This window comes from Trachurus japonicus, chromosome 11, assembly GCF_045865225.1.
Source record: "Trachurus japonicus isolate A0001 chromosome 11, Traja_1.0".
NCBI lineage: Eukaryota > Metazoa > Chordata > Actinopteri > Carangiformes > Carangidae > Trachurus > Trachurus japonicus.
The window spans coordinates 25741885-25769498 of record NC_140917.1 but is presented as its reverse complement, the minus strand read 5'-3'; the positions used below and the strand labels follow the sequence as shown (position 1 = coordinate 25769498).

The 27614-nt window shown below is 43.5% G+C and overlaps 1 pseudogene across 1 annotated transcript in view; it reads right to left on the bottom strand.

The window, feature by feature from the left end:
* LOC146978930 (lactose-binding lectin l-2 pseudogene) overlaps positions 1–27614 on the bottom strand; it is a 451990-nt pseudogene that overhangs the window by 210666 nt on the left and 213710 nt on the right. The gene's annotated exons all lie outside the window — the stretch shown is intronic.

Sequence of the window (27614 nt, the reverse complement as noted above, 5' to 3'; positions counted from 1 at the left end):
CAGTGTGTTTAATAGGGTGACCATGTTTTTATTTCAAAAAGAGGGCACTCATCCTCGCCTGGAAATACAAAGGCCCAGTGTGTAGTAATCAATAGGCTACTTTTTTCTGTTATTAATTTATAAAACTAAACTTTGCACCAAGATGGATTCAACATCATTTTTAAAGTGTAAAGTGTCTTTGAGCATTTGTAAAAGCGCTTATAAATAAAATGTATTATATTATTAGTTATTATTATTATTATTCACCCCCGAATTGCGTTACTCAACAGCTTCTTCAAAACATGCTGATAGAGGAATGCATACATTTGGTTGTGTGTAATTACGCAGCAGAGCGCAGACAGGGACTACATAACTTGATTGTCGGAAAGGCACGAATGTTTAAAAAAGGAAGAAAAAATACCGTCATTCTGATCATAGGAGGCAACAATTGTCGGAATGATCAGACGTTTGACAGCAAATTAGGCTAAGTGTTGCCATTTAGACAATTAGAGGCTGTCGGACTGGTGGGATGTCAATGGCAGTGGCCACCCAATGTGCTTTTGAACCTACTGTCTAACAGTAGCCTATAGGCGATCACGATCAAAACACTATTCCCAAAAATATAATTAATGTGAAAAGCGTATAGTTTTAGTTTGTACGCTACGTGTTAAAATGCGAGCACTTACCTTATCTATTGATGACAGGACAGAGACAGAGACGGTCACTTCCGCTTCCGGCTCATTGAACTTGTTTCAGATCAAAATGGGATAAAACATGAAACGGGAAACGCGCGTTATCCGTTTTTTCCATTATTCATTTGAGCATAAAATCGAAAACTGAAAAAAACGAGTCGTTATCCGTTTTTTCATTTTAGTTTAGGAAACGAATACTGAGAAAAGGAATTGTTTTTTCGTTTTCTTATTTTTGGTTTTATTTTGAAAAACGAATGAACGAATGATACACGGATTCTACCGGTTTCCAGTGCTCACCCTCAGCCTGGAGTAGAACCTTTTTACAGTCTATGAGTAGAACGGCACCAATACCATCTTTGGAAGCATCTGTAGACACTTTTATCCTCTTCGTGTGGTCATAAAATGACAACACAGGTGCTGTGCTCAGTGTGTCCTTGAGTTTTTGCCACTCATGCTCATGTTTCACTGTCCATTTAAACTCACAGTCCCTGTGCAGAAGCTCTCGTATGCATGATGTCTTTGCTGTCAGATTGGGAATGAATTTACCTATGAAATTCACCATCCCATGATGCGTAGCACCCCTGTCTTGTCTGTGGGCCTTGGCATGTTCTGTATTGCATGTATTTTGTCTTTATCTGGTTGGACACTACGTGCAGACAGCTTGTCTCCCAGGAAGAGGATCTCTTGAACGCCAAACTCACATTTACTCTTGTTGAGTTTCAGTCCATACTTTTCAGTGTTTCCCCTACCATTGTACAGGCCTGGCGGACCGCCAGGCCAACGAGAGCCCCCGCCAGGCCAAAAAAAAATTAATATGGCAAAAATAAGCGGCATATCCATTCATTCAGAAATCAATAATCATTTTTGTTTAGGAGGCTCTGTGCAGCGCTGTTCTGCAACGCGAGTTAACCTGCTTCGCTGCCTAGTAGCCGATACGAGTGTGCGAGCATATTATGGGATATTGAGGTTCGTAGCAAGTAAACTACGGTGCCTTGGAAAAAAAGAACAAATATTGCGGGTGTCAGACGCGCGTCATGCGAGAGAGACAGGGGAGGGGGGAGAGTGAGAGGAGGGATTGTCGCGGAGCAAAGGGACGGTCAGGTGGAATCGAACTGGGTCGTGCAGTTGCAGTGGGTGTTTGCTCTACCAGGTGAGATATACGTCGCTCGTGGCTCGTCGTATTCAATCAGTGATTTCAGCGAGCGTTTCAGTGAAGGTGAGCGGCCTGACGCTGCTTCATTAACGCTGCCGCTGTTTCAGACTCGGGGCAGAAGCACGCAGTAACAGTCACCTGTTACCGTTACCATACCGACAAGCTAACGTGTCCAGGTTATAACCCTGTTGTCAATGGGCTCTATGCACAGCTCCACCACTTCCTGAATTTAAGGCGGGTCCTTCATTTCCTGTCTTACATTATTGGACACACTGATTAATCCAGGTGTGTCTGAGTAGTCACAATGGTCAGACACACCTGGATTAATCAGTTTGTCCAATAATGTAAGACAGGAAATGAAGGGCCTGCCTTAAATTCAGGAAGTGCTGGAGCTGTGCATAGAGCCCATAAACACACGTGGAGACGATGCTTCAACCGAACTACACAGCTGTTAGATGATTGGCTGCTTCCCTGGCACTGTTGTTTCAATGTCCCTCATCCTAGTTTTACAGGGGCGTCTCAATAAACTAGAATAACATGGAAAGGCCTGGGCTATTTCCAGTAGTTCAGGTCAAATGACCACAACCAAGTATTGAGAGCATATAGATGGAGAGACTTTTCAAAAGGCCAACATTTTCATCTTAAAAATGCTTTTTTAAATTGGTCCTTTCTAATATAATTTTTTTTTAGATACTGAATTAATACTGAAGCTAAATTGTCCACTGTCCACTGCAGCATGTGAATGCAAAATCTGATTGGAGGAGCCAGCTATCTGTTAAAATGTTGTCCATGTTTTTAGCCATTAAAGGCCCTTCAGTTCAAGATTTCAACTGATCAGGCATTAAACAGGTGGCTCACCTGTTCAGATAGGGGGCGGAGGGTGTAACTGCTACTGGTCAAATAATGTGAAATAGCAGTTAATTTTACATGTCTGCAATGGTTGCCATTTAAATGTAATTATAAATAATGATAAATACTGATTTCTGAAGATATAAGTGTTGTTGTGTAGTGTTGTATACAGTTTTAGTAAGATATATAAGTCATGAGCACCAAGTATGCACCACACAGCCAGAAAAAAAACCTCTTTGGGCAAGTAAGAATTTAGATGGGGCAAGTAGATTTGAGAAGTACTTGCCCGACAGGACAAGTAGGAAAAAATCTTAACGTCGGACCCTGATGTGGGCCTCCTTTTATATTTAATAGAGGGGGGTGCGTGCTGTCCCACGCGCCTCGTCTGGTCAGGGTTTTTCCTTGGGTACCACCGGGCCTAAAAAATATTCTAGGGGAAACACTGCTTTTGTATGCGCTCCATAACTCTGTTCAGCCTCTCGTTGTGCTCTTGGGCTGTGGAACCCCATATGATGATGTCATCAATGTAGACTCGAACTCCATCCAAGCCCTCGATGATCTGCTCCATCGCTCTGTGAAATATTTCAGCTGCTGACTTGATTCCAAAAGGCAGTCTGAGAAAGCAGTGTCTGCCGAAGGGCGTATTAAAGGTACAGTACTTGGTGCTGCTTTCATCCAGTTTCAGCTGCCAGAAGCCTTGTGAGGCGTCAAGCTTCGTGAAGTAGCTGGCACCTGACATTTCACTGATGATCTCTTCACATGTAGGTATTTGATAATGTTCACGCTTTATGCTCTCATTTAAGTCTTTAGGGTCCATACATATTCTCAACTCACCATTCTTTTTCTTTGTGATGACCAGTGAGTTGACCCAGTCTGTAGGCTCATTAACCTTTTTGATCACCCCTAGCATGATCATTCTGTCGAGTTCTTTCTTTAGGCAGTCTTTCAGTGGCGCCGGAACTCTGTGTGCTGCATGCACAACTGGTTGGGCTCCTTCTTTCAACTGTATTTTATATGTGAAGGGCAAAACACCAAAACCCTTGAAAACATCTGAAAAGTTCTTAACAATTGTGTCCATAGAGTCATTTGTTGGGTTTATGGTTGGGATAATGCGATACACTCTTTTCACAAGCCCCAGTTCTTCACAGGCTCTGTCACCAAGAAGTGATTCCCGTCCCTCATTCACAACAAAGAAGAATAGGTGGTGCACTTTTCCTTTAACTGTGACACTCAACCTGCATGTGCCCAAACATTTGATTGGCCGCCCATTGTAGTCTTTCAGTCCAGATTCTTTTCTTTTTATTTGTGGCTTATTTTTCATTGCCTTCACATCACACATGCTTATGAGATTTGCTTTCGCACCAGTGTCCAATCTCATGGTGACTACAGTCCCATTTATCATTAGAGGAGCTATCCACTTATCTTCTGTAGTGACATCATTTACATTGTCTGGCTTATTTATTTGTTCACTTTCACAATTCACCATTCCAACAAAGAACGTGTCACTTAGATCAGGCTCGTCTATTAAGTTTACAGTTTTTTCTTTCTTCCCCTCTTTCCGTTTGGAGAAGCATTGTTTAGCAAAATGATTCTTGCCTTGGCAAGTGGAGCATTGCTTACCAAAAGGAAACTGTCTAGGCTTGTGCTGTGAGCCGCAGCGCTTGCAGTTTATCATCACGTCCTCCTGCTGTGCAGGCCGGGTCTGTGTGCGCCGTCTCCGCTGATACGACACTGCTCCGACCGCTGTCGCTCTGCGCCGAGGCGACTGCAGACATCTCGCTGAACGTCCTCACGTGCCTTTGGGACAGCTCACTGGCCTGGCAGATCTTAATGGCTCCTGCCAGCGTCAGCTCCATCTCCCGTAGTAGCCTCTCTCTGACCTTTTTATAATCCACGCCGAAAACGATCTGGTCCCGTATCATGGAGTCCTTCAGCATTGCGAAGTTGCAGGACTGCGCCTTTAGCCGCAAGTCCGTCAGGAAGCTATCGAAGGGCTCATGCTGCCGCTGTGTACGAGACCGAAACACGTACCTCTCGTACGTCTCGTTCTTCTTCGGAGAACAGTGAGCATCAAACTTGCTAAGCACTACATCCAACTTTTCATTATCTTCAGGACTGTCAAACACGAACGTGTTAAATACTTCTATGGCCTGTGGCCCTGCTATCGTTAGCAGCAGCACTACCTTTCTTGCCTCCGGCTTTGCCTCGAGTCCCATAGCAGCAACATAAAGGTGAAACCGCTGTTTGGAGGTGCGCCAGTTCTCGTCGACATTCCCCGTTAGTTTCAAACTTTCCGGTGGTTTTAAATCCATGTCGCCCATTCGAGTTTACTCCTGGTACCATGTCATGTTCGTGTTCCAAGGATGAGGCCGTGTTGATAGCAAGTAACTTAGTTTAATGTCTCACGTTCTCAACAACATACATATGGCTTCCTGCAGTCTTGCTCTACCCCGTTATATGGTACGGCAAGCTGACTACAAACCAGCACTGCCGCCTAGCGGTCAACATGTAATAACATCCAATCATAACAGGGGCTTTGCACCAGTCGGTCCCTGATTGGCCAACGTGCTGTGTCAATCACAGCGGGCGACGCTGATTGGCTCGGCCTTCTGAGGGTTTCAGTCCAAACGCTTAGAATGGGGATGAGGCCAGACTCTCCCTCGGAATGAAATGAAATGCACTTCCGCGAGAGGCTGGCCTCATCCCCATTCTAAGCGTTTGGACTGAAACCCTCAGAAGGCCGAGCCAATCAGCGTCGCCCGCTGTGATTGACACAGCACGTTGGCCAATCAGGGACTGACTGGTGCAAAGCCCCGTCACTACACCAACTTGCTGATTGGCTGAATGGGGTTATCTGTCAACGCTACTACCAAAGATATTAAACCGTCTTTGCTACTACTCCCACCCAGCTCCCGCCCACCCCAAACGCTTGCAGGGGGATGAGGCCAGACTCTCCCGAGAAATGAAATGAAATGCATTTCCGCGAGAGGCTGGTTTACGAGGCTAGGGGCTGATGCCATCTCCTCGTAAATTGAGAGTGCGCGATCCTAATTACAGTAACATAGGTAAACGCCCCATCAATGCTTGTAAAAGGGCATGAGACTGCAGCGTGCACACAGAAACCACCGAAACTGAGTTGAGAAGGTGAAGTGAGAAAGAAAGTTGAAATGCTTGAACAAAAGTCTGCAGAGGGAGCACCGGACTCGAAACGTAAAAAGAACTTTAGAAGTGTACTGCTGCTGGAAGTAAAACCAAAAATCAGCTTATTTAGTCAATATTTTTAGAAGTGGCCGAAAGATTCCAAGGTCAGCAGAACACCGTGTCATTTTTGAGACACCACTGTGTTGGAGGAATTAGCAGACAGTGGCGAATCAAAGTGGTGACGTGAATTTTTTGAGGTAGTCGATTTGATGAAATCTGAAATTGAGCGCAGATTCAACCAAGCTGGCATGGCAACAGCTGCAATGAGGGAGAAAGTGCTGAAGGATTCTGCTAGGGGAATTGTTCCAGATGCTGACTTGAGTAAACTTCAGCTTCCGCAGATGGACACTGCATCCCTAGACCTGCAACTGAAGATGCTGGGAGGCCTCACCAAACAGCAAGCATTCCAGTCAGTCAAAGATCTTGCCCGATTTGTATCAGCTCTGCATCTTCAAACAAGAGGGCTTTTCACCGAGGTGGAAAAGCTTATCCATTTTTGCCTCTGCCTTTCAGTGTCTATGGCTAGTTCAGAGAGGTCGTTCTCAGCTCTTCACCGCCTGAAGACCTGGCTCCGTAGCACTGTCACCCAGAGTAGACTAAGGGCGTATTCACACCAGGCTCGTTTGGTCCGCTTGAAACGGACTTTTCCTCTGGTTCGGACTTTTTTGGTAGGTGTGAATACAAACCAGCGGACAAACAAGTGGACCGAGACTGCAGGTGGGACTCGGTTCACTTGTTTGATCCGCACCAGAGTCCCAAACAGACCATGGTCCGCTTCGTTTGTGGTGTGAATGCAATCTGAACCTTTTCCGAACCAAATGCAAAATTTGAGCGCCTTTTTGGATTTAACGGGCTTCCGTTGTTATTGCAAAGTGCGGTATTTTTTTGAGGAAGATTGCGGAAGTCATTCATTCATTCATTTCGTTTACAAAAAATGAGCCGTGGGTCAACGTGGGGGGCAGAGGAGACGCGCTGCCTCATCGACATATGGTCAGAGGAGAGCATTTTATCAGCTGCTGGAAAAAACGCGCAAAAATGCCGACGTCTACGGCCAAATGGCAGAGAGAATGTGCGAGGCGGGCTTTACCCGCACTCCGACGCAATGCCGGCTTAAGGTGAAAGAAATTATATAAAAGTGCGGGACGCTCTAAAAAGAGTGGAAGCTCCACTGACGTTAAAGACAAATGTCCATGGTTTGACGAACTTGAAAAAATTCCAGAGGTGGCAAAAGTACTCATATTCTGTACTTAAGTAGAAGTACAGATACATATCTAAAAAAAATACTCTGGTAAAAGTAGAAGTACTGATTCAACTCCTTTACTCAAGTAAAAGTAAGAAAGTACAGGCTCTGAAATGTACTTTCAAAGTGAAAGTAAAAAGTAATTTTTGCCGTTAATGAAACCTACATCATTTGATAATTTTGTTAAACAAAAAAAGTTAAGACAGAATAATCAAGATTGAACTGACCAGAGGCAGTGTTTCCCAACGTTTGGGCCGCCACAGACTCTCACAAAATAATAATAAGATTGAAGAAGATTTTTAAACAGCGTTTCATCACCTCTCATCTCTGCCAGTCAGTCCACCTGCCGTCTCTCTCGCGTGCGCCGCACCGCACGTACACACAGACACGGGCACATGGACAGGTTGCGCTTTGCCGCTCGTAAACGGTAAATGCGCTATATTGCGCTGATTGTACAGTGTTCAAATTAATCCCCCCCCGTCCGACCACCATCGCTTCCTTCCTCCATGCAAGCTGCCTCCATGTCGCTGCTACAGTGGCCTACAAGTTGGTAACTCGGTTCTCTCTCTACCGCCCCCCCCTCTTCTCCCTCTTTCCCTCTCTAGTTCGTCTTTTACCGGTGCTTTTACGTCGTGTAAAAAGAAAAAGTAACGAGCCTGTTTTTACAATGTAAGGAGTAGAAAGTACATATTTTTGCGTATAAATGAAGGGAGAAAAAAATAAATACTCAAGTAAAGTACAGATACCTGAAAAATCTACTTAAGTACAGTAACGAAGTATTTGTACTTCTTCACTTGCCACCTCTGAAAAATTCTAGGTACAAGACCAACCATCACTCCGGTGGACATAGTTGACTCTAACCACAGCATCCATATGGATATGGATGATGAGACTGTCCAAGAAGAAAACAATGGTGAGTAATGTTACCATTATACACATATCCTGTCATTGTGGTTAAAAGTGATTTATTGATAGTAATTCATGTCTACTATTTTTTCTGACAGAAGAGAGTGGCCCTAGAGATGCTCCTCCTAAATCTCCGGACACAGGAGACAGCCCTTCACCCAGCGATGATGTGCAAACACCACAAGAGAGAGGAAAGCTGGCCATTCCTGGGGCTCAAGCGAGGAAGGAAGCGGAAGTCTTGCTTGATTGAGAGTGGGCTACAGGCTGTAATGGTAATGAGCCGAAAGGCAAAGCTCTCGATTTACTTGATTTCCCACCCTTACCTATGATCATGAACTCTGGGTCGTGACGGAAAGGATGGGATCCCGGATACAAGCGGCCGAAATGAGCTTCCTCCGCAGGGTGGCGGGGCGCTCCCTTAGAGATAGGGTGAAGAGCTCTGTCACCCGGGAGGAGCTCGGAGTAGAGCCGCTGCTCCTCCACATCGAGAGGAGCCAGCTGAGGTGGCTCAGGCATCTGTATCGGATGCCCCCTGGACGCCTCCCTCGGGAGGTGTTCCGGGCATGTCCCACCGGGAGGAGGCCCCGCGGAAGACCCAGGACACGCTGGAGTGACTACGTCACTCAGCTGGCCTGGGAACGCCTTGGAGTCCCTCCGGAAGAGCTGGAGGAAGTGTCTGGGGAGAGGGAAGTCTGGGGATCCTTGCTCCGACTGCTGCCCCCGCGACCCGGATGAAGCAGAAGAGAATGGATGGATGAATGGATGGATATATAAGATGAAGAGAATTAATGCTTGTGAGTCGGGCACATTGGGTCCGAGCCTCAACACCAGCAGGTCGGACCGAGTCGAGTTTTATTTTTCTTATTTTGTTGAGAATTATAGCATGAATTAAACAGCTTAGAAACTGTTCAAACGGCCAATCATGTGCTTTGAGAGGTTTTGTACATTCACAAGAACTTAATATAGAAAAATAGAAGTAGACCTGGCTGGCTTCTTGTCGAGACTGGCTTTTATTTGCTCAAACCTGTGGCCAGACCCGGCGTCCATTTGAGACTCAATCTTAAACAATACCTCAAATACAACAAGAATCATGGTAAACCAATAAAATTTCAACCACCTACAGCTGTGTTTATTTCTAATTGGCGCTATTGCTTGCTAAACATAAAATTGGTGAGCACTATCTCCTATGTTGGGCCCATTCATAATGAAGAGCAAGACAGCTTATTTTGTCCCACACTCAGAGGAAGGTCATTGAACTCAGTCTCCCAGCATCCTTCACCTTGCAATTCCAACTCTCAATTGGTCACTGCACACCCAGGACCTTTGATGTCACCAGGCCATAAAAAGAGAAATGCCCTTCTCAGGGGCGCCGCCAGGAATTTTGGGCCCCATGACAAAAAAATCAAATTGGGCCCCCCCTCTGCGGAGCTGTTGTCACCACATCTCTAGGACCTAACTATCCCATTAAAAGCTTTACATACTGTAACTCTAATTAAAGGCTTGCAACTGTCTTGCTTCTTGTAGTTCTACTAGTAGCTACTAGCACATGCAAGTCTGCATACAGTATGCAGTTCACTATTTGATGCAAGATTAAAAGCCACCATAAAAAATGTGCTAAAGGCCATCTTTTACAGTCTCAATGTATTTTTATTGTAAAATTTCAAAATGGAAAATTCTCTCAACATTAATGAGCAATTTAAAAAAATAGAAAAATGAACAAACTTAAAGATATATTAAATAAAAAAATAAAAGAGTTTTCTTCTATACAATCTATGGTTTTACACAATTTCATATATTTGGCGATTTTTTTAATCATTCAAATTTGGCAGGGTGGTTAACAACACACTTTTCTGTGGTCAAACTTAGAACACATATTTATTCTTACTTTAAGCCAACAGGTTAATACCACTCACAGAGACACAGACTGGTGAAAAACTGGGTTACAGATTGACATCCTTTCCTTTGTCTTTCATCTCTCTTTTCTCTCTTTCCTTTTTTGAAAACCAGATTTTGGCTTACTAAGTGACATTGTGAACACTGTAGCTCTGGCGCATCTACTGACTGCAACTAAACACCGTCACTGATAAGTGCGCTCAGGCAGGACCAAACCATTTCATGCAGATACAGGGGGGTGGTCGGTCAATATGGATGGTTACTTTTTGGTCAATGGGGATATTTAACTTTTACTGCCAAAAACAAGTAAAAACAAAGAGATAATTAATTTTATTATTATATTTGAAATATATATACTCAATGATGATGGTTTAATAATTTTATATTAGTGTTTACCTATTTTTTGGGGCCCGTCAGTCATGGGCCCTGGGAATTGTCCTAACTTTTCCCCCCTATATGGCGCCCCTGTCCCTTTAATACAGAATGCCGCTGCCAGGCTCCTTACCAGGTCTCATAAATCACATCACATCACCCCCATTCTGTTCTCTCTTCACTGGCTTCCGGTACATTTCAGGATTCACTTCAAAATATTGGTTATTACCTATCAGGCCATTCACGGTCAAGCTCCCACCTACATCTCTGAACTCATAAAACCCTACACCACTTCCAGACCGTTACGTTCATCACACCAAGGCCTGCTCCATGTCCCCCGCACTAGGCTCATTACTAAAGGTGACAGGGCTTTTGAATCCATTGCACCAAGGCTTTGGAATGCCCTGCCTCCAGAATTGAGAGCTGCTTCCTCAGTCATATCATTTAAAAAGCAGCTAAAAACCCACTTATTTTCTCTTGCCTTTTATTAACTCTTTTACACTGTAGCCAATGTATTGCGATTGTTCTCTGCATTGTTGTTGTTGTTGTTGTTGTTGTTGTTGTTGTTGTTGTTGTTGTTGTTGTTGTTGTTGTTGTTGTTGTTGTTGTTGTTGTTGTTGTTGTTGTTGTTGTTGTTGTTGTTGTTGTTGTTGTTGTTGATTGTCTCCCTGTCGGTCAAATGTTGACTGATTGTGTTCAGCACCTTGTGACTGCTGTCTGTGAAAGGTGCTATATAAATAAATTTTCCTTCTAAGTGCCCAGCTCCAACATGACTGAACCTTGGCGGCGACGAAGACCAGGTTTCAGGACAACACCAACTGATATGACACCAGTTCTGCTGAGTTTAGGCAGAGCAAGCAACCTGACTAACTCTGCAAGGAGAACAAAGGAACTTCCCTCAGGCCCTTTTTCCACTGAGCTGGTTCCAGTGCTGGCTCAGAGCCAGTGCTTGACTTGGCACCGATTCTTTGTTTTTCCATCACCTGTCGGCTTCTTGGCTCTTAGAACTGGTTCCAAGGAAGCACCAACTCCTTGCTGATCTAGAACCAAGAACCTGTTCTTCCAGGGGGTGGGGGTCTGATTTCCTGAGCAACAGGACCAGCGTGAATATACAGATGTCCCAACAGAAGGGTTATTACTAAGTTATGTATCAGAAGATCTTTTTACCAACAGCGCCACCTTGGGTTAGGGCACAAGGACCCATACTAAAGGTCAATTATCACCTCTTGCAAAAGGACACTCAGGTTTGTTGACAAAGGGAGGAGAGGAGACGGAGTTCAATGATCACATACAAAATTTTATTGTGAAAATAAGTGTGGCCGATGTCGTGCCAATGGCCAATTGGCAAGTGGATTAGCATGTCTTTTTTTTTTCTTTTATGGGTGAGTAAGTTTAACTTCAGTACCGCTAACCACCACTTCTCCTTACTGGTAACTTGTAACTGTGATTATACCTGCGGACCTCCGTTACACTCACCCCCCTAAACTCACTCACCAATGTTGTTCTGTGACCTGCCCTGAGCGGGTTTCGAACTTGAGGAGGAGCAAGCTCCTCTGCCTCTATGGACCAGCCTCCACTGATATTTGTGTAAGGCCGCTTTCACACCTGACCATTTGTTCCGAAACAGGGAGCGTTTTACGTCATAGATCGGTTCGTTACGTTAACAGCACAGCAGGTGGATCAGCGTGAAAATAAGGCAGATAAGAGGCGATGACACCAATATGAGATCAGAGGGGCCATAAGGCACTTTGACACACAGTGTCCTAAAGCCACACAACAGCCAAGAGTCTAAACACATCTCCAACAAATTAAATATGCTTATAATAGGCAACAGGACCGCAGCAAGGAGGCAAAACGCTTAACAAAGTCAGCAAAAACAATAAACAATATTAACTCACAACTCACCAGGCTGAGATTTTCACAGGAGTACAATCCGCCAGTTCTTGTGATTGGTGGCAAAGATGTCGATGATGCGCTGAACATCCAAAGTCTTTGTACTTTGTTTGTTGATGGACAACAGGGCCAAGTTGCTGTTTCGGGCATCACCGCTGCTGTTCTGTAGATGGTTCTTAATCCGGGAGCGTGCCTATGTTCCCACAGCCCTATGTTCCCACTGGACTCTCTCTACCTATCTGGACTCTATCTATCTGGCCTGTCTAGCCTCTAACTAGTCTTTTTACTTACTTAACCAACACCTTTCTTCATTGCCTAAACCCAACCCATGGTGGGACCAAAGGGCTGTGGGAACATAGGGCCTAATTTTCAGTGACAACAAAAGTTAGAAATGTGGGAACATAAGGCTGAGGGAACATAGGAATGACCCCCTTAAAATCCGACGGAGGCAGGAGAAACTCCGTTCACACGAAGCAGACGTCACGGGCAGAGTCAGTGAAATACAGATGAGTTTGTATAAATCCACAAAAGCATCCCGGTAAGGCCGCATTAAAGCGAGAAATCCCACAGTGTGATTCACTACATGTCCCTGTGCTCTCTTTCTTTCCAGCAGGCGCTGAACTTGGTGAAGCTCTGCATTCAGGTTTTGATCAGTCACTCCATAGAACTGTGCCATAGGCTGCAGCCATTTCTTGTCTAGAAAAGACGCATGTTTGGGGCTGAGTGCCGATACTCCCGTTAAAACACCTCCGGCCTCTGTTGAGAAACGTCTTCTCATTTCACCCACAAGTCTGTCAATTACTGTGTAATAACAATGTGTGCGCAGTGCATCTGGAGTTGTAACAGGTGTGCGCTCAACTGGGGCCTCGACAACAAACTCCTGAAGGATTCGAGAAGGCTGTGTCTGTCTTTTTTCGCGTGTCCCGTCCTGGCTCACACCTGCTTTGGTGCACAGGTCCGCTGCTCTGTCCCGAATGTCAACCCACGACTCTTCTGCGCGTTTGTCTGACAATGTCACTATGACTGACTCTGATAAGTCTATTGTGGATGAAAGCTCAAGAGTGGGAGATTGGAGCTGGTCAGACATGAATTTTGGGACCCGGAATAGGTCCTCGAAAAGCGTGATAAGCAGGACAAACTGTTCATCAATAAGTCCATTCACAGCCCTGGCCTCAGTTTTCCTCCGCGCATTAGGCTGAGACATGATGTCCACTGTCCAGAAGTGTCGCCCGTATTGCAGGCAGTGATTTTCAGATTGCCACCAACGCCGCATATTGACATGACCAGCGTGTGTCGGATACGCTCTTAAAGGGATAGTTCAACATTTTGGCAAATTGGCCCATTGCCATAATCGCTATAGTCATAGCAGTAGGTTCATTACCTTTAATTGTAGGTGTAAGCTATTTTCAGTACGGCGGAGCGCAGCAGCTGGCTGCTCAGAGCTACGCTATGGAGGCTAACGGAATTTCTTGGTTTCCCTCATTAAACTCATCAAATTCAACATCCCAAAACTCCACAGCGCTTTTGTAGACAAGTTGTGACCTGCACAACCACCACGCTATGAGATAATGACGGAACGATACGAAACGGAGCCGTTTTCGAGGTAAATACAGGGTAAATACGGAGACTGCTTGCTGAAAAACTGTCCCTGAACGCAACGCGCATCAGCGGTTTTGTATGTATTTACCTCGAAAACGGCTCCGTTTCGTATCGTTCCGTCATTATCTTATAGCGTGGTGGTTGTGCAGGTCACAACTTGTCTACAAAAGCGCTGTGGAGTTTTGGGATGTTGTATTTGATGAGTTTAATGAGGGAAACCAAGAAATTCCGTTAGCCTCCATAGCGTAGCTCTGAGTAGCCTGCTGCTGCGCTCCGCCGTACTGAAAATAGCTTACATCTACAATTAAAGGTAACGAACCTACTGCTATGACTATAGCGATTATGGCAATGGGCCAATTTGCCAAAATGTTGAACTATCCCTTTAAGCTCAACGGGCTGTGTCGCTGATTCAATCTCTCTCTGTTTCTTGATGAACAGATCATGGGCGACAGAGTTGGAGAAAAAGTTGTACAACATTTGTACGGTTTCAAAAACTCTGCCACTGCTTCAACGTTGTGGACCACATCGACCAAAACGAGGTTTAACCTGTGTGCATGACAGTGAATAGTGCTTGTGGCACATGTTTTTTGAATTTCTGCTGAACGCCACTTTTGGAGCCCGACATAACTGCAGCACCATCATAACACTGTCCAACACACATGTTTTGGTCAATATTGCACTGTAATAGAGTCTGCTGTATGCTTCTCAGGAGCGAGTCGGGGTCCAGGCCATCTGCATGTGTGAAGTGCAGGAATTCCTCACGCACCTCGTCTCCTTTTAAATACCGCACAACACAGGAAATCTGTTCACTTTTACTGATATCTTTGCTTTCGTCAACCATTAGGGCGAAATGTTCTGCTTCTCGAATTTCTGCACTTATTTAATTTCTGACCATGTCAGCCATAATATCAATAATCTCGTTTTGAATGTCTTTATGTGTGTATTTAGCATTTCTGGGATTATCCTTCAGTTTCTTTGCTACTGTCTCGTTAAACTCACCAATTACGTTCAGCAGCTCCACAAAGTTGCCTTTATTTTCTGACTGCTCATCCTCTCGGTGACCTCTCTGCGCAATGCCTTGGCATGCAGTATAACGTAGGGACAAAACCACAGCCCTCATGTACTCTCTCGGCAGCGGTACAAACAGTTTGTTGCCCAGGTGGGTGGGGTCTGAGGTAATGCATCTGGGGGACAGCTCTCCATTCCGACACACCTCCACTTCGACACCCCGCTGTTTCGAAATACCCCCCCCCCCCCCGCAGCTGTCCAATGTCCAAGGTGCTGAACCGCGTGACGTTGTTTACACTCTGTGTTGCGGCTTGTCTGTGAAACGTGCGCTGCTCAGAGACTGGGCAGATCTGTCCCACTTGCTTTCTCCCCGACTCCGTTGTTGGAGATCTCCCACACAGTAAAAGAAATACACTACCCCCCCCGCCGCCGCTCGTGCTGAGATGCTTTGGTTGGGCTTAGGCAATGAAGAAAGGAGTTGGTTAAGTTTAGTAAAAAGACCAGGTAGAGGCTAGACAGGCTAGAAGCATAATGAACATTATATGTCATTAATATTAAGTATTTGCTTGTTTTGCAGTTAATTATGCACATGATCCGTTTGACCCCAAAAAGGAAAAAAGGATCAATGTGCACTGCACACTGGGGGTTTCCCCCAATAGCCTTTTCGGAATAGCGGGGTCTTTAGAAAAAATAGAAAACCCCGCTATCACGATGAATGGAAGTCTATTGTCGGAAAGGCGGGGCTTCGGAAAGGCGGGGTGTAACCAATGCATCTAGCCCTCCTCTGGACTCGAGAGGTGTAAACAGAGTCCAGATCAGGCAGACAGCAGCCCACGATCCCCTGTGCAGTTCTCACCACCCGGTCCTTCTTGTCCCCTGCCGTACAGCTGCCGTACCACACCGTCATACTGAGGCACAGGATGCTCTCTATTGTTGCTCTATAAAAGTCTGCGAGCAATTTAGAGGAGAGACCAGCTCGCTTCAATTTCCTGAGGAAGAAGAGCCGTTGTTGGGCCTTCTTCACCAGGAATGAGATGTTCAGTGACCAGGAGAGGTCAGAGGAAATGTGGATGCCCAAGAACTTGATGGTGTCAACACGCTCCACCGCCTCCCCCTGTATACAAATCGGGGCGTGTTGAGTCTTCCTGGACCTCCTAAAGTCGACTATGACCTCTTTGGTCTTTGCGGTGTTCAGAATAAGGTTGTTATTTGAACACCACTGTGTCAGGTGCTACACCACTGTGTCAGGTGCTACTACTAGTCATACTACAGTCATACTACACTGCCAGTTTACTATAGGCTACGGGCCCTGTGTCTCTCTGTCTCTCTCTGTCTCTCTCTCACGGGCAGTGACGCTCTGTCATTCATTCACATTTCAGCACTGAGACAGCAGACAGCGCACTTGGTCACTAATAATAATATGTAGCCTATTAGGCTACATTATTAGTCTACTAGTCACAAGGTACCATAAGTGACAGTGTGGCGGTTAGCGGTAGGCGACTGAAGTTAAACTCACTCACCCATAAAAGACATGCTAACCCCCTAGCCATGTGGCAACTGGCCTCTTGGTGATATGGTTAGCATCGTAGCCCACGATGCGGGAGACCATGGTTCAAAACCTGCTTAGGGCAGATCACAGAACAACATTGGTTGTCTTGAAAAACTGCATATGGTTTTATTGGTGTTCAGCTTCATGCTATCACCCAATTCTGGGCTCAGTGGCATGCACTGTTGATAATTATTCCATAAGTAAGTGCAAGATGAGCTCCAATTAAGAGGTAATTGAAGTTTGAGCGGTAACAAGATGCTAATGAAAATCTCATGCTCATGATGGGACAGTGAGATTGCTTTTAAAATGAGTTTGCTTCACCAGTTTTGCTAACTGTGGATGAGGGAATTACACAGCACGGTTGTGGTTGAAGGAAGTGCTGGCTAAACTCTGAAACCCAAGTGAAATCCATTTGTAATAATAATGGCCCTGTGATTGTCTTTGTGCGCTTTGTCACAAAGCTGCTCACAAATATGAAATTATCACAGATTGTGTTGCACATCGGAGGTTTTCTGCTGCTGTTTTTTTTCATGATCTTGGTAAATGAGTATTGACATGACTTGTTATTGTATTTCAAGTTACTGTAATCACTTACTTTTCGTTATCCTTTAACTATTTTCTTGTCAATTTGTAACAAATTTGGTTTTTGACTATGTTCTTCTTGGATGAGGTTTTCATATAGGCCCTCTTGGGTTTCATACCTCCCCTTCGCACATCCCAATCATAATGATTATTCATACTTTTTTAAATTATATGTTCATGCAAGATAAATAAAAAAAGTGCATTGCCATAGATAGAGCAGCTATAATTAAAATAAATGGCTGCCACACCTACAAAAGTAATATTGTCATTATGTCCTGTCCTAAAGCATTGTTGGGACTGACACACCTGAACCTCTTTAAACAGTCTCTATTGGTTTAATGTGGCTTCATTGGATCATCCACACATACATATCACAGCTTTGTCCATCTTTCTGTTGCAGAGACTCACTATGGCTTTATTACATGTGGGTTTGATTACTGTCATCCTCTCATTCTATAGGTGTACTCACCTGGAAGCTAAATGGACTTGAGTATCCATTTTTTTCCTTACATGGTCATACATTATCCTGGGAGCACATCAGCAATTGCACTGGGTCCCAGTTAAATCTCACATTTATATTCCAATTTTCGAATATGTCCACCTTCTCTGGGTCAGTGGGTGTGTTCATTTCAGTTTGTTGACACAACATTCAAATAGGCTTTATGCACAGCTCCACTACTTCCTGAACTTAAGCCAGCTCCTATATTTCCTGTTTATATTGATCAAACTGTCAGACACACCTGGATTAATCAGTTTGCCCAATAATGTAAGAAAGACAATAAATCAATCAATATTAATCATTACTGATCAGTACTGCTGACAGTCCACACCACACATGAGAAGCCCAAAAAACCAGAGTCCCCCAATTGGGGGACTATAAGACATGCAGAACAATCACAGAGCCACCACTGCACAATTATGAAAGAATATAGAGATATTATGTCAAATTAAACAGCAGAAGCTGGGCTACAACGTGTAAAAACCATGTTTATATGACCCAAACACAGCCCAAACACTACTCAAACAAACAACTAGACATCAAACTTCATGAAGCACCTCTGTGTGGACCCAGTCGGCACACATCAGCTACCGCTCGTCTGAAAGAGCCGGCTACAAACATTGGGACGTTACGTAGCAACCGCGGCTACAGAAGCCACACAGCAGCACGGCAGAGGGAGAAGCCAACAACGAGCAAAGTCAAGCAAACACAGACCCTGCTTGGCCAAAACATGGTCGTACATTTCCTCTTACCTTTGCTGTTTTGCCGTGAAAAGGTTGTTTTATGGGTAAATCCACAATATTTCCAGTTGAACTCTGCCTAGTGTTTACATCTAAATCAGTCTGGCCGCAATCCGACGGCTTTAGGACCCGGGGGAGTAGCATGTGTCTGCAGACCCGGAGACCGCAGATTCAGACCCGCACGTTTGGACCCGCACATTCAGACCCCTTGGTTTTCTGCTACAGTGCCCCCTGGTTTGTGTTATGCTAATGTTACCTGCTCGGAACATGGACGTGCAGTGCAGACCCCGGAAAAAAAGGTATTGAACGTTAATCACTTAGTTTGTTTCATGTCATAAAAGTTTTTGTTGAAAATGCATCTGCAGCGTAACGAACGTTTGACTTAAACGTTTACAATTAGCCTTATGCACATTAAATGCTAACCAAGCCTAGCATTTTTCTGCTAGAAGCTCTCTTTTGTTTTTAATGAAACTGAAACTGTTAATACCGTGTGCATTAAATTACACAAAAATAAAACAGCCTATGTGTAGGTCGTTGGCACTGCCACTGTAGACTCACGTACTGTAAGTGCAACTTTATGCTACAGCATGTTGTTTTTATTGACGTTTGTATTTTTTTCTCTAGACAAATTGCTCAGCAAATTGATCCTAAGTATAAATACATAATTTGTGTGGGGAAAAAATTGACTTGCCTGTAATGTCCACTTTTATTTTTATTCATTTTAGGGCTTGCCTCGCCAGACATGTGGGAACGACTGTGGGATTTTCTTTTCTCATGGTAAGGTTTCTTGTGAAAGTATACGCACTGCAGGCATCAGTCAACAATGTAAATTGATGTTCTTCTATTCCAGTATTTATCATTTTGTCTGTTTTCAGTGAAGTGGACGAGTTCTGCAGGAGGCTGGAAGGGCAGATGAGGAAAGAAGGAGCAGTGCCATGATATAAAGACTATTTGTGAAAGCCTGTGCAATAAAACATTTGAAACCATTTCATTCCATTCAATTCATTGTAGGCTATTTTAAGACTGTTTTGTCATTATAACCCCATGCAATAGAACATTTAAAAGCATGTCATTTCATTGGAGGTTATTTATTTAGTCCAAAAGATTTTTTTTAAAGTTTAAAAGTAATCCAAGCTTCACAAACTATTAGATCTTGGTGTTTTATTTATTTATTTAGTCCAAAATCTTTTTAAAAAGTTTAAAAGTAATCCAAACTTCACAAATAATTAGATTCTTGGTGTTTTATTTCGACTTTGCCCTGTGGAAAATTCATAAGAAGGGGTCTGAACGGTCCAGACTGTGGAGTTGCAGTTTTACAGTCAACCAGTAGGTGTCTCCACAAGGGGTCTGAACGTGCAGGTCCAAACGTGCGGGTCTGAATCTGCGGTCTCCGGGTCTGCAGAGACATACTATTGACCCGGGCGAAGCCTGTACGAGCGCACACAACCCCACGTTGGCCTGCACTAGAGCACTGGAAAAGAGAGTAACGACACCCCCATTGACTCCCGTGGTAAGGGTTTTGCGCCCCGAGTGGCAGGATATGGGTATTGCAAAAGCGCCCAGAAAACTCATTCACTCCAATGTATGTGTGTTGCCCACTTGTAAATTGATGAAAACGGCTGTGTTTTTGTTTTTAGGTGTCTTGGTCATATCAAATTATACTTATAATTTATTTATTACAAAATGTAGATTGAAACAATAATGTAGACAACTGTTTTTTTGTTGTTGTGTTTTTAATCGCCTATGTATTAATGTTTATCTGTAAAGGGTCCTCAATGATGCTATTACTGTAACGTGGGTGATAAATGTCCTTCAATTATTGAAAATACCACACTTGCTCATTCACCAACAATGCAGAGATGTCAGTTCTTGGGCGCTTTTGCAATACCCATATTCCGCCATCAGGAGGCGCTTCCATTGGACCAATGCGTGTCGTTACTCTCTTTTCCAGTGCTCTAGCCTGCACATGGATTCTGCTGATTCTGATTGGCTCATGGCTGGCTCATTGCTGGCTCATGGCTGCCAGTGCTTCCAATCACATCAACGTGGGTCTAGCTTCATTCTATTGGCTCTAACAGTGCGTTCACACCGGACACGAGTAAAATATTCGCCTCGCTCTACTCGCTCTTGTTTGCCCGCTGGAATATTTGTTTTTACTCGCGGCATTCGCACGAATATTTCGCTTGAGTTCAATATTTTGAACTCGAGCGAACAGGTGAATTTCGCGTTTTCGCTTCATTCAGGTCGCACCATTCGCGTAATTTGTGCCGCCGGGACAAATTTGCGTCCATTCACGTCTGTACATTGACTTTGTATGTAATCTGGTCGCACGAAAAATTTGCCTCGCGCCCGGTGTGAATACGTCGTAACGGTTCGAATGAGCCGTCAATCACTCGAATCGACCAATCCGCTGTAGAGATAGAGGCTGATAGCCAAACCCACCCAAATAAGCTGCTCTCAGTGCAGCTTTACACAGACAGACCCAGACGGTTAGGAATGCAATTTTTATTTAGTCCTCGTTGATTCATTGTCAGTTAGTTTATGCAAATTGTGTGAAACTAAAGATTAAACAATGGTTTATAGTGGCAGGTGGTTCCAAGCTGTGCCAAAAATGGACATTTTGGAAAGTTCGCCTGAATATTTTGTAGTAAAATCTCAATAATTTTGTCCTGCTTCAATTAATCAGAATCAACCACTGCAGAGACAATGCTCATATGTTGTATAATGATTTTATAGAGAGTTTGAGCTTCATTAGCATTATTCTAAAGGGCACTCATCAAAAATATGATTTTTTTGGGGGGCGAATATTTTATTTTCATTTTTTTCTGTGTGTCATCTTCATTTACTCTTCACCAGTAACAGATATACTGAAATTTACACATATCAGCAATTTCTCAATTTTTTCCCTTTACTATGACACCAAAAGTATTCAAATAGACCTTGTAGTTGCAGAGATATACTCATTTTATTATGGATATGCAATTTTCGAGAAAAGGCCTAAATAGGCTTGGTTGAATTAGTTTTGTATAAGTCCTTTAGGGAAATCTTACAGACTAACCTAACCCTAACCAAAAAGAGGCCCTGGCATTTTTGACAGAGAGGCCACACATTACACAAACACACACACGCGCGCGCGCACGCTTCACAAGCATCGCTACATGTATGACAGTCAGTCTTTTCTTTTCTTTTTTACAGTAAATACCAACACAAACACAACTCATTCTACTTATAATGAGACACTGATGAGGTCATCACCTGAACCACATCTGGTTTTATAGGAAGATTATAAAAACCACTGCTGGGATTGAACATTGACATTATCCCACAAAAACAGAATTAATAAACTCTTCCTGAGTTAAAACAAAAATAATTTAAAGCAGAAGTAAGTGATATATTTGTGTTAATATAAGTCTTAAATAGTTATATCTTCCGACAGCAATCACTTACATAGAGTGTTTGGACTGAAACACGGGTCTCTCAGTCCCTCTGCTCTGCTCTGAGCCGAAGAGAAAACATTTATCGTATCCTACAGTTTTTATCCAATGAGGAGAGAGAACGGCATGCAGGGCTGTGTGTGCAGCCAAGGGACGCCGTGAATGTGGTGACGTAGCGACGAGGACTGTTATGGTGCGTTCAAGGAAACTCGTATTTTTCCGACCGTGAAGTCGTACCAGTTCGATCTGGTACGAGTTCACCGGTCGGTGAAAACACGAGTGGGTTGCCTGAAACGCTACAAAGTCGTAAGTTGTGACTTGAAGCTGTAATTTACGATTTCAAAAGCCTGCCTGGAACGCAGCATTAGCGAAAACGACCGGACCACTTACTTCTGCTTTAATTTTACTCAAACACATACCTATAAATAGTAAAACCAGAGAAACTGATCATTTTGGGAGTGGTCTCTTACAGTAATTTTTCCAGAGATGGATGGATGGATGGATGGATGGATGGATGGATGGATGGATGGATGGATGGATGGATGGATGGATGGATGGATGGATGGATGGATGGATGGATGGATGGATAGATAGATAGATAGATAGATAGATAGATAGATAGATAGATAGATAGATAGATAGATAGATAGATAGATAGATAGATAGATAGATAGATAGATAGATAAACTTTATTGTCTGTCACGAGTGACAGAAATTCGTCTTTGACAGGCTCATATAAAAAACACTAAGAAACAAACAAACATTAAAAACAAAAATAAAAATACGTATACACTGCAGCTGTGGCATTTACCCATATGCCTATATGGCCAGTCCATCCCTGACCCTAACCTTAACTTTTAAGTTGCCATCTTGCTACATAATTTATCTCTGTGTTCAGATGTGATTGAATTTAATGTAGAAATTAGTCTGAAGGAAACTGTAGTTTGATAATCTCATCATGCAGAACACCAGCGTGAATGACACACAACCTCAATATTACAACAAACATGCGTCCGATTCCCCTCAGCTTATACCGACAAGGCAACTCTATATTTTGTTATTCCTTTTAAGCAGTGCTATAACAGCAGGTGCCCCTTTTTTTAAACCTAACTCACACCTGCTTTGTTTGTGTGGCACCACTACAGAGAAAGAGTTTTTAAGTGGAATCTGACTGTTGGAGAGATGAATTGCCATTCTTCACCATTCCACATGAACATGCATCTTTTTTTTAAGAGCCAGGTTCCAAGCAGCTAAGTCTTCATCATCCCCACAGAGTGATGTTATTGGCCCACTGACTCAGTCTTTATCATTCTGGATAGCAGTGTTTCTGGCTCGCAGATCAATTGATAAAGGGATGGGTTTAGATTCTCCTGTTTTGCTGTCTTAAACTGAAAAATTGAAGCAAGACTTTTGCATTAGGACATTTTTTTTCTTCGTTAGATATGCAGTTATCTGATGTTATGACACCTGGGATTCAGAACAATATCAAAGTAACTCAACTCTTTCAGACATTAAATCAAAACAATAGAAACTAAAGTTATCACCACTGCATTTTCATTAACTGTGTTAATATCCATATTGATGCTTCAATGGGAGTTTCTCTGTTCCCAGGGTGAATTTTCAAGAAAAAAAGGTATTTGTTGGGGTTACGCTCAGAAAAGAGATTTGTGTCTTAATTGTGGCATTGAATATTTTTGATATGTTGAAAATTCTAATTTTCCAGAATGTCTGTGTTTTGGGCTTGTCCCCAACCCAGACTTTATAATATCGCTTTTATAGTAAAGTAATAAAAAAAAAAGTAAAATTCATTCAAACTCAACTTTGCATTGTCACATAATAACTATTTTGAATTCATTTGGTTTATGGGAAATTAGAACAATTTTTATAATTAAATATTGCTGTCATTACCATCAGACCAACAGTTTTACGGAGCAATACAGGTTTTTCAAACTACTATTCAGTTGTTGCAACAACTGAATAGTAGTTGCATGCAACAATTGTTCCATGCAACTGGAAGTAGGGCACAAGGCCAGACATGGCAGAAGCATCATGACTTATTTATACATCCTGATCACATGTATAAATGTGTATTATGCGTCATTAACAAACAAGTTATTTTTGTGTATTTTAGTTCAGAAACAAGAAATTTCGCTTTATTAAAACATCTTCAGTCTACATTGTTTGCTAGCCATAGTCTAATGAGTTGTTAGCGAGTAAAAAGTGATTATCACACACCATTAGTGGTGGAGCCGCGTCATTCAGGGTGTGGATTCAGAGGATTGTGCCCTTGTGAAAACGATGAGTCACTTTAGTCTACTTGATATTGTTCCAGAGCCTTAGTCACAAAAAACATAACCAAAACATTTTGTCATTACCAGAACACACAGTCATTACCATCAGGGTACAATTTAAGTTGGAAAACCTGTGCCAACATATGCCTGTCTCAATATGAAGACCAAGTACCAGCTCTATATATTTAAAATTGTTAATTCTAAACTGCACATTATGTGCAAAAATCAAAGGCAGCTTTGAGCTTCTTCTTGGCTCTTGAAGACATTTCACTTCAGTAGCGAACAAACATACAACGCAACTGTGCTGAGTGTTCTTATGTGTCTGCTTACATCTGATTCTGGTCACTAACTCCCCTCCTCGTCTGACTCTGGCTCTGACTGAGGGCCCTAGTTTGGTGGCGCAGCGCAGGTGGCGCAAGGTAGCGCAGCCGGTGTAATGCAAGTTTCGACCAGCGCAGCGCGATCTGCCAATCTGACTTTGCGCTAGGCTGAGATAGGTGTGGCCGCGCAGCAGGGGGAGGCGTCACAGATTCAGCTTGGCGCAGTGGAAGTTTCGTGCGAAAATGTCCCGCCGAGGGTGCGCTGAAAGCTCGCCACCTCAAACCAGGTCTACTCTCAGCGCAGGGCGGAGCGCAGCAGTGGAAGTTTGGCTGACTGACGTGCAGTGCACACACGTCACCAAGACCTCACAGGCAGGTTTCCACAGTTTCAGACACATTTCAATGCAATAAATATCCACAATAACCACTATTTAATGCAACTAATGGAATCAACACGTGAATTTATATCTATATAGATTGTCCCATCACATCTGACGTCAGATCAAAGCAGAGATCAAAGGCTGTCGGCAGCGTAATGGAAACTCCACCTGAATTAACACAGCAGGGACGAACTGGCACTGAAAAGCAGCTGTGGATGTCCCAAGCAGGACTGTGAGGGTGGATGACTGCATGTCGCTGCCGTGTTGAGATACGCACTGTGCCGTTGTGATGATCTGCTTTATTTATTTATTTACTTATTAATTTATTAGAGGGCGAGCGACCGCGTCGTCACGCAGCCGTAATGAAAAACAAAACACAAATCATCATCTCTCTTAGCCCACCACAACAGCCTCGGTGTCAGATAGTCAGTATATAGCCTATACTCAGCAGCTCTCATCACAGAAAAAAAAGAGACGGACAGAGAGAGAGAGCTCCTTTATGCTGATTCCATCCCTGTTACCATGGTGTTTGTTTATGTTGTGATTAGTGTACACCTCTCATCTTTCTTACACAGGGTTTGAATAAATGTGAGTTTCTTTATTAGTTTATTAGTTGTTGTTTTTTACACTGGGCAGCGGTTCTCAGTGTATCAGATCAAACCTGATTAAGGATATTAGTAAACTCAAAGTACTCAAAACTCAAAGTAAACTCATTATTCGGCCACTCTGAGCTCGGACCTCCGGACCAAAACACCTGTTTCCTCCTGGGAGAGGTTCGGCCTCTGGCGTCGCTGTCTCCTCCGTCCATGTCAAAGTATAAAATAACAAACTTGCAGTGCGCATCGCCTGCGGCGCAGTTAAAGGTGAGGAGAGGAGCTCATTTGATTAGTGAAGATCCGAATCGGCTGTGTGAATGTTTAACTTAAAATTTTAATATTTGCAGGACTCAACCGATCTAAAGATGTTTTGAACAATCAGAGACAAACCAAGCAATCAGGGGAGAAGAGAATCTGACGGTGATCTCCACACTGAGAACCTTTGTGGAGAAGAGAGAAACTACTGGATGGACAATTGCATTGTAGCTCTACCGTTCTAGGCTGAAAGACACACTACAAGACCGAACATGGACCTGGGTCTGTTGGACTGCCTCTCTACATGTCAAATAACCAGGTAAGACTCATCAGTGGCCTGGCAACATCCCAGTGTTTAAACATGGTGACTCAGGTGCAACATCGTGTGGGTGTTGTTTCTTTACCTGGTGCAGTCTTTAGAACAGTTTCCTTGACACTGCTCTGTCTTTCTGTGACTCTTCCAGTCTCTGTGTGTATCTAAGCTCAGTGGACACTTCCCTCTGACAACATCCCATGCAAAGCTTCCAAGGTAGTGTTGGACTGTTAGGTGTGGTCTTGGTCTCACGATGTCAGAATGTAAACAGCAGGATGAAGAGGACTGTTTCAATACAAACTGTCACAGAAGCAGAACATTTAGTGGTGGATTGTGGATTAGACACTTGTCATTTTTGTGGTTGACCACCTTAGAGAAGAGCATGTTATGTTGTAAGTACTGAAACATTAAACAACTGGACATGTGCATTCAAACATTTCAAATTAAGGTCAAATTAAGTTCACCTGTAAAGGTTATACTACTGCATTTTGAAATTTCACCTGAAAGCCAAATATCCCTAACTTTGTGTGAGTAGTGTACTTCAAGTAGTGTGAAGTTACTCTGCTATATCTGATATCATTCTCTAAGTTCGATTATAATATTTTTTGTCGAGTCAAGTCGTGTAAATCTTTACTGTCCGCAAACAGGCAATTGGTGTTGAAGCCTATTGCTACACATAAAAAAAATACACAACCGCAACAGCACTATCTTCCGACAGCAATCACTTATATAGAGTGTTTGGTCTGAAACACGGGTCTGTCAGTCACTCTGCTCTGCTGTAAGCCGAGGAGAAAACTTTCCTTGTATCCTACAACCTTTATCCAATGAGGAGAGAGAATGGCATAAAGGGGCGGTCCTCTCTGTGTGTGCAGCCAAGGGATGCGCGTGAATGTGGTGACGTAGGGACGAGGGCGGGGACTGCTAACTCCATCGGCTGACAGGAAGTTAGCCAAAACCACCGGATCACTTACTTCTGCTTTAAGGAGGATGATGGCTCTGTGTGTGTGTGTGTGTGTGTGTCTTGACTGAGGGCAATCTGAAACGGGTACCAGAGGGGAAGAACTGAAGCTCCTGATGAAGAGGGTGAGAGTGGTCTGACAGGATGGAATTCACCGTCTTCACCACCTGACTGTTGTGCAGGTCCGACAGATTGCTCTGCTGGACACCAATGAGTTTACAGTTTACTGTTGCTGATGTTCACTATTTTTAACAGAGCATTCTTGTGTCTAGTGTTCAAAAACTGCCCAACCAACAGATGAAAGAAAATGTCAGAACTGACTAGACAAGATATTATCTGTTTGAGAACTGGTTCAAAGGGCCAGATCTACTAAAGTTTTGCGTGTATTAAAACGTGTGCAAACGTGATTGCACACGCACGTGGAACCTGATCTACTAACCGGGCGCACCGAGGATTGCGTCTCTCAAACGGGCAAAATAGCACGTGTGATCCATTTAGCGTGTTTGCCTTGATGAATGTGTAAATATGTGTGTTTCTGCCAGAACGCGCAAAATACTGGGAGGAGTAGATGCAAATAGATTTATTTAGTGCACGCGATGTGATTTACCAAACCAGGAAGAGATTGCGGTGGCTGTTTTTGCGTCTTTATTTACCACGTCTGAAAACCATGTACTAACTGATACAACTTTGTGAAAACGTATTGATTTGATGCCTACTAGACAGTGTTAATTTCGTTGACGAAGACTATGACGAAATATATTCGTCAACGAACCTTTTTCACGGACGAAAACTAAATAAAAACTAAAAAAAAAGTCAGCTGTGATGACGAAGACGATGATGAAATTAATAAACAATTTAGTCAACGAATAAAAACGAGACGAAAATGTTAGGGAGGGACGAATGGAGAAGAGG